Genomic DNA, 6956 nt, shown 5'->3' with positions numbered 1-6956 from the left:
CCTCAATCTCCCTCGATATCCATATCCCTCAATCTCCCTCGATATCCATATCCCTCAATCTCCCTCGATATCCATATCCCTCAATCTCCCTCGATATCCATATCCCTCAATCTCCCTCGATATCCATATCCCTCATAATCCTCGATATCCATATCCCTCAATCTCCCTCGATATCCATATCCCTCAATCTCCCTCGATATCCATATCCCACAACCTCCCTCGATATCCATATCCCTCAATCTCCCTCGATATCCATATCCCTCAATCTCCCTCGATATCCATATCCCTCAATCTCCCTCGATATCCATACCCCTCAGTTCCCCTTACCCGGTATAAATCTAAAAAGACATCCAATCTCAGTTTTGAAATTTTCAATTACCAGGCGTGAGTGTGACGCCAGTTCCTGATTCCACTCTCGCTTCCCTGGAGAAATGCTTCTGGATATCAGCCCTGATTGGCCTGCATCACAGTTGAAGGTCCTACCCCGTTGTTCTGGACTCTCCCCCAGCCCCCAACCCACTCCCTCCCCACACTCCCCCCCACACATTCCCCACCCACCCCAACCCACTCCACCCCACACACTCCCCCCCACCCGAACCCACTCCCCCCACCCACTCCCCCCACACTCCCCCCCACCCCCCAACCCACCCCCCACCCACTCCCCCCACACTCCCCCCCCCACCCCAACCCACTCCCCCCCACATACTCCCCCCCACCTGAACCCACTCCCCCCCACCCATTCCCCCCCACACTCACCCCCACCCCCCAACCCACTCCCCCCCACCCACTCCCCTCCCACACTCCCCCCCAACCCCCAACCCACTCCCCCCACACACTCCCCGCCCACTCACTCCCCACCCACCCCAACCCACTCCCCCTACACTCCCCCCACCCCTAACCACCGCCCACCCACTCCCCCCACACACTCCCCCCCACCCCAACCCACTCCCCCCACATACTCCCCCCCACCCCAACCCACTTCCCCCCACCCTCTCCCCCCCCACACTCCCCCACCCCAACCCACACTCCCCCACACTCCCCCCCACACACTCCCCCCCAAACCCACTCCCCCCAACCCACTCCCCCCGCACACTCCCCCCCACACCCCAACCCACTCCCCCTACACCCCCCCACCCCCCAACCCCCCCACCCACTCCCCCCCACACACTCCCCACCCACCCCAAACCACTCCCTCCCCACACTCCCCCCACACACACTCCCCACCCACCCCAACCCACTCCCCCCCCCAAACTCCCCCCCACACACTCCGCCCCATTCCAACCCACTCTCCCCAACACTCCCCCCCCACACACTCCCCTCCACCCAAACCCACTCCCCCTACACTCCCGCCCACCCCCCAACCCCCCCCACCCACTCCCCCCACACACTCCCCCCCGTACCCACTCCCCCCCACATACCCCCCCACCCGAACCCACTCCCCCCCACCCCCCAACCCACTCCCCCCACACACCCCCCCACCCCAACCCACTCCCCCCACATACTCACCCCCACCCGAACCCACTCCCCCTCTCGCTCACCCCCACCCCCAACCCACTCCCCCCCACCCACTCCCCCCCCACACTCCCCCCAACCCACTCCCCCCCACACTCTCCCCGCCCACTCAATCCCCACCCACCCCAACCCATTCCCCCTACACTCCCCCCATCCCTAACCACCCCCCACCCACTCTCCCCCACACACTCCCCCCCACCCCAACCCACTCCCCCCCACATACTCCCCCCCACCCCAACCCACTTCCCCCCCACCCACTCCCCCCCCACACTCCCCCCACCCCCAACCCACTCCCCCACACGCTCCCCCCCACTCACTCCCCACCCACCCAACCCACTCCCTCCTAAACTCCCCCCCCCACCTCCCCCACACACTCCCCCCCACACACTCCCCCCCACCCCCCAACCCACTCCCCCCCACCCTCTCCCCCCCACACTCCCCCCACCCCCCAACCCACTCCCCCCCACCTACACCCCCCCCCACACTCCCCCCCACCCCCCAACCCACTCCCCCCGCACACTCCCTCCCACCCCCCAACCCATTCCCCCCCACACTCCCCCCCACCCCCAACCCACTCCCCCCCACCCACTCCCCACCACTCACTCCCCACCCACCCCAACCCACTCCCTCTCCCCCCACTCCCCCCCACACACTCCCCCCACCCCCGAACCCACTCCCCCTATCCCCAAACCCCTCCCCAACCCCCAACCCACTCCCCCCCAACCCAGTCCCCCCCCCCACTCCCCACCCACCCCAACCCACTCCCCCCAACCCCCACCCCAACCCACTCCCTCTCCCCCCACTCCCCCCCACACACTCCCCCCACCCCCGAACCCACTCCCCCTATCCCCAAACCCCTCCCCAACCCCCAACCCACTCCCCCCCAACCCACTCCCCCCCCCCACTCCCCACCCACCCCAACCCACTCCCCCTAACCCCCTCCCCACCCACTAGCGGCTATAGTTTCTCTCTATCAACCTTATCGATCTTTTAATCACCTTCAATAGAACAATGAGATCATCCTTTAATCTTCTATATTAAAGGGAATTCAAGTGCTGTCTGTAGGATCTGACCTCCCACGTTAATGCCTGGACCTGGCTCAGAATCAGTTTAAACTGGGTGTCGAAAAACAAACTGCGAATGGTTCCTGCTACCAAACACCCTCCCCCCTCACACAGACCCCCCCCTCACACAACCACCCTCTCACACAGAACCCCCCTCACACAGACCCTCCTTCACACAAACCCCCCTCACACAACCCCCCCACACAAACTCCCCTCACACAAACCCCCCCCACACAAACCCCCCCTCACACAAACCCCCCTCACACAGACCCCCCTCACACAGACCCCCCTTCACACAAACCCCCCTCACACAAACCCCCCTCACACAGACCCCCCTCACACAGCCCCTCCCTCACAGAGACCCCCCTTCACACAAACCCTCCTCACACAATCCCCCTCACACAGACCCCCCCCTCACACAGACCCCCCCTCACACAAACCGCCCCTCACACAGACTCCCCTTCACACAAACCCCCCCTAACACAAACCCCCCCTCACACAAACTCCCCTCACACAAACCCCCCCCTCACACAGACCCCCCCTCACACAGACCCCCCTTCACACAATCTCCCCCCTCACACAGACCCCCCTCACACAAACCCCCCTTCACACAAACCCCCCCCCCACACAAACCCCCCCTCGCACAAACCCCCCTTCACACAAACCCCCCCCACACAAACCCCCCCTCACACAAACCCCCCCTCGCACAAACCCCCCTTCACACAAACTCCCCTCACACAGACCCCCCTCACACAGACCCCCCCTCACACAGACCCCCCTTCACACAAACTCCCCTCACACAGACCCCCCTTCTCACAATCTCCCCCCTCACACAAACCCCCCTCACACAGACCCCCCCTTCACACAAACCCCACCTTCACACAATCTCCCCCCTCACACAAACCCCCCTCACACAAACCCCCCCTCACACAAACCCCACCTTCACACAATCTCCCCCCTCACACAGACCCCCCCTCACACAGACCCCCCTTCACACAAACCCCCCCCACACAAACCCCCCGTCACACAAGGTCTGATCATTTGTGGTGTTAACGATTGTGTGCTGAGACGGGTGTGAGGGGGGGGTGGGTTTTGGGGGGGAGGGGGGGGGGCGCAAACCAAACAGGGAGTCTCCTCCTTCATTATCTCAATTATCCAATTCTTTCTATTGCTGCAACTGATTTTAGGCCTGTTGCCCAGGCTCGTGTTTTTTTTTCAAAAAATATACTTTATTCATAAAACCTATCATAAACATTACAGAACATTTCAAATTGTCTTGACTGTACATTTCCATCAGAGTTACACATTCCCTTGACTTTCGTCCATTCAATTTTGATAACATTACACACATATCGCTCTTTACGTTACAATTCCTTCTTAAATATTTACATTGCCATGTTTGTTTTATACATTGGAGTGTTACTGACCCAGACCGAGGGGGGTTTACACTGTTCCCCGCCCCTCGGTGTACATTTGCTGGAAAGACCTTACACAGTGGTCTTTCCCCATTGCGCCTTGGCAGCAGCTGCCCCAAGCTTGAGTGCGTCCCTCAGCACGTAGTCCTGGACCTTGGAATGTGCCAGTCTGCAACACTCGGTCGAGGACAATTCTTTGCACTGGAAGATCAGCAAGTTTCGGGCAGACCAAAGAGCATCTTTCACCGAGTTGATGACCTTCCAGCAGCAGTTGATGTTTGTCTCGGTGTGTGTCCCTGGAAACAGTCCGTAGAGCACAGAGTCCTGTGTCACAGAACTGTTCGGGATAAACCTTGACAAATACCACTGCATCTCTCTCCAGACCTTCTTTGCAAAGGCACAGTCCACAAGGAAGTGGGTGACCGTCTCATTTCCCCCACAGCCACTCCGAGGGCAGCGTGCAACGGCGCTGAGCCTTCGGGTGTACATGAAGACTCTGAAGGGGAGGGCCCTTCTCACTACCAGCCAAGCTCAGTCTTAGTGCTTGTTTGAAAGTTCTGGTGATGAGGCGTTCTGCCAGATGACTCTGACAGTCTGCTCAGGAAACCGTCCAACGTCCTCCACAGTCTCCTTTTCCCTGAGGGCCTCGAGGACATTACGTGCTGACCACTGCTTCATTGCCTTGTGCTCAAAGGTGTTTTTCTTCAAAAACTTTTCCACGAAGGACAGGTGGTACAGTACGGTCCAACTACTTGGAGTGTTCCGCGACAATGAGGCCAGGCCCATCCTTCGCAACACCGGGGACAGGTAGAACCTCAGTATGTAGTGACACTTGGTGTTTGCACACTGGGGGTCCACGCACAGCTTGATGCAGCTGCACACAAAGGTGGCCATCAGGATGAGGGAGACGTTGGGTACGTTTCTCAATCCCTTCTCCAGAGGTTTGTACATGGTGTCCCTTCGGATCGCCAGATAAATTTGAAGATGGCCCGGGTGACTGCTGCGGCGTAGGGTCGGGTTATGGGCCAGACCTGCGCCACGTACAGTAGCACCGAGAGTACCTCACACCTGATGACCAGGGTTTTGCCCGCAATGGAGAGGGACCGTTGCTCCCACCAGCCCAGTTTCTGTCTTACCTTGGCAATGCGCTCCTCCCAGTTTTTGGTGCACGCCCCAGCCGCTCCGAACCATATCCCCAGCAAAATCAGGTAATCTGACCTGACAGTGAAGGGGACAAAGGACCGGTCGGCTAAGTTCCCAAAGAACAATGCCTCGCTCTTGCCGCGGTTTACCTTGGCTCCCGAGGCCAGTTCAAACTGGTCGCAGGCATTCAAGAGCCTGCGTACAGACGTGGGATCCGAGCAGAAGACGGCCACGTCGTCCATGTACAGGGAGGCCTTGACTTGCACGCCTCCACTGCCTGGGATCGTCACTCCCCTTATACCCGGATCCTTCCTGATGGACTCAGCAAAAGGTTCTATGCAGCACACAAACAGGGCCGAGGAGAGAGGGCAGCCCTGCCTGACTCCAGATTTGATCTGGAACTTTTCTGATTCCCACCCATTGGTTGAGACTGCGCTATAGATGTTGGTGTAGAGCAGTTTGATCCAATTGCGAATTCCCTCCCCAAACCCCATTTTGGAGAGCACATCCATCATGTAGGTGTGCGATATTCTGTCAAAAGCCTTCTCCTGGTCAAGGCTGATGAGGCAGGTGTTCACCCTCCTGTCCTGCACATCGGCGATCGTATCCCTGAGTAGCGCGAGGCTATCAGAAATCTTCCTGCCGGGTACAGCACAGGTTTGGTCAGGGTGGATCACCGACCCCAGAGCAGACTTGACCCGATTGGCGATGACCTTGGCTAGAATTTTATAATCCACATTCAACAGTGAAATGGGTCGCCAATTTCGAATTTCTTCCCTTTCCCCCTTCTGCTTGTAGATGAGGGTGATGATGCCTTTCCTCATGGATTCTGGCATGTTGCCGTCCAGAAGCATACTCTCGTACACTTCCAGCAGGTCTGTGCCCATCCAGTCCCATACAGCCGAATACAACTCAACCGGTAAGCCGTCGCTTCCGGGAGTTTTACTCGTCTCGAAGGATCTAAAGGCCTTTGTCAGCTCATCCAGAGTTAGCGGTTTGTCCAGGTTTTCCCGCTCGCTGTCGCCTATGACCTCCGTGATAGTCGACAGGAAGGTCTGGGAAACAGTGCTATCTATTGGCTTCAGGTCATACAGTCCGGCATAAAAGGATTGGCTGATCCTCAGGATGTCAGACTGCGATGACTTTACAGAGCCGTCTTCTTCCTTCAGGCTGCTGATCACAGAGGTCTCTCTGTGCACCTTTTGGAAGAAGAAGCGTGAGCACTTTTCATCCTGCTCCACGGAGCGGACTCTGGAACGGAAGATAACCTTGGAGGCCTCCGAGGTGTAGAGTGAGGCTTGCTGGCTCTTCACCTCTGGGAGATCCTCCTTGACATCCACCCCCATCGACTGCAGCTGGAGCAAATTCTGCATACTTTTCTGGAGCCTGGACATGACCCCTCGTCTCTCTCTCACCTTTTGAACGTCCTTGAGGATGAAAAACCTTTTGATGTTCCCCTTGATTGCTTCCCACCAGAGATGTGGAGACTCAAAGAGGGGTTTCACGGTTCTCCAACCTTTGTAATTCCTTTTAAGTTCCTCGAGGTTCTCTGGAGTCAACAGTTTTACAATCAGCTTCCATGTCCCCCTGCCCGCCCCCTGGTCTTCCTGCAGGTGGCAGTCGGCCAGTAGGAGGCAGTGGTCAGAGAAGAACACCGGCCTTACGTCGGTGGACCTGACCGTGAAAGCACGGGACACAAGAAGAAGTCTATCCTGGAGCGGGCGGACCCGTCTGGCCGTGACCATGTGTATCTACGCTGCGCTCCGTCTGCAGGGTTGCTGAAGACGTCGAGCAGCTTGGCGTCTTTTACCGTTTCCATCTG

The sequence above is a fragment of the Scyliorhinus torazame genome, chromosome 21 (genome assembly GCF_047496885.1).
Source record: "Scyliorhinus torazame isolate Kashiwa2021f chromosome 21, sScyTor2.1, whole genome shotgun sequence".
NCBI lineage: Eukaryota > Metazoa > Chordata > Chondrichthyes > Carcharhiniformes > Scyliorhinidae > Scyliorhinus > Scyliorhinus torazame.
The sequence above is the reverse complement of the archived record's forward strand: the minus strand, read 5'-3'. Positions refer to the sequence as shown.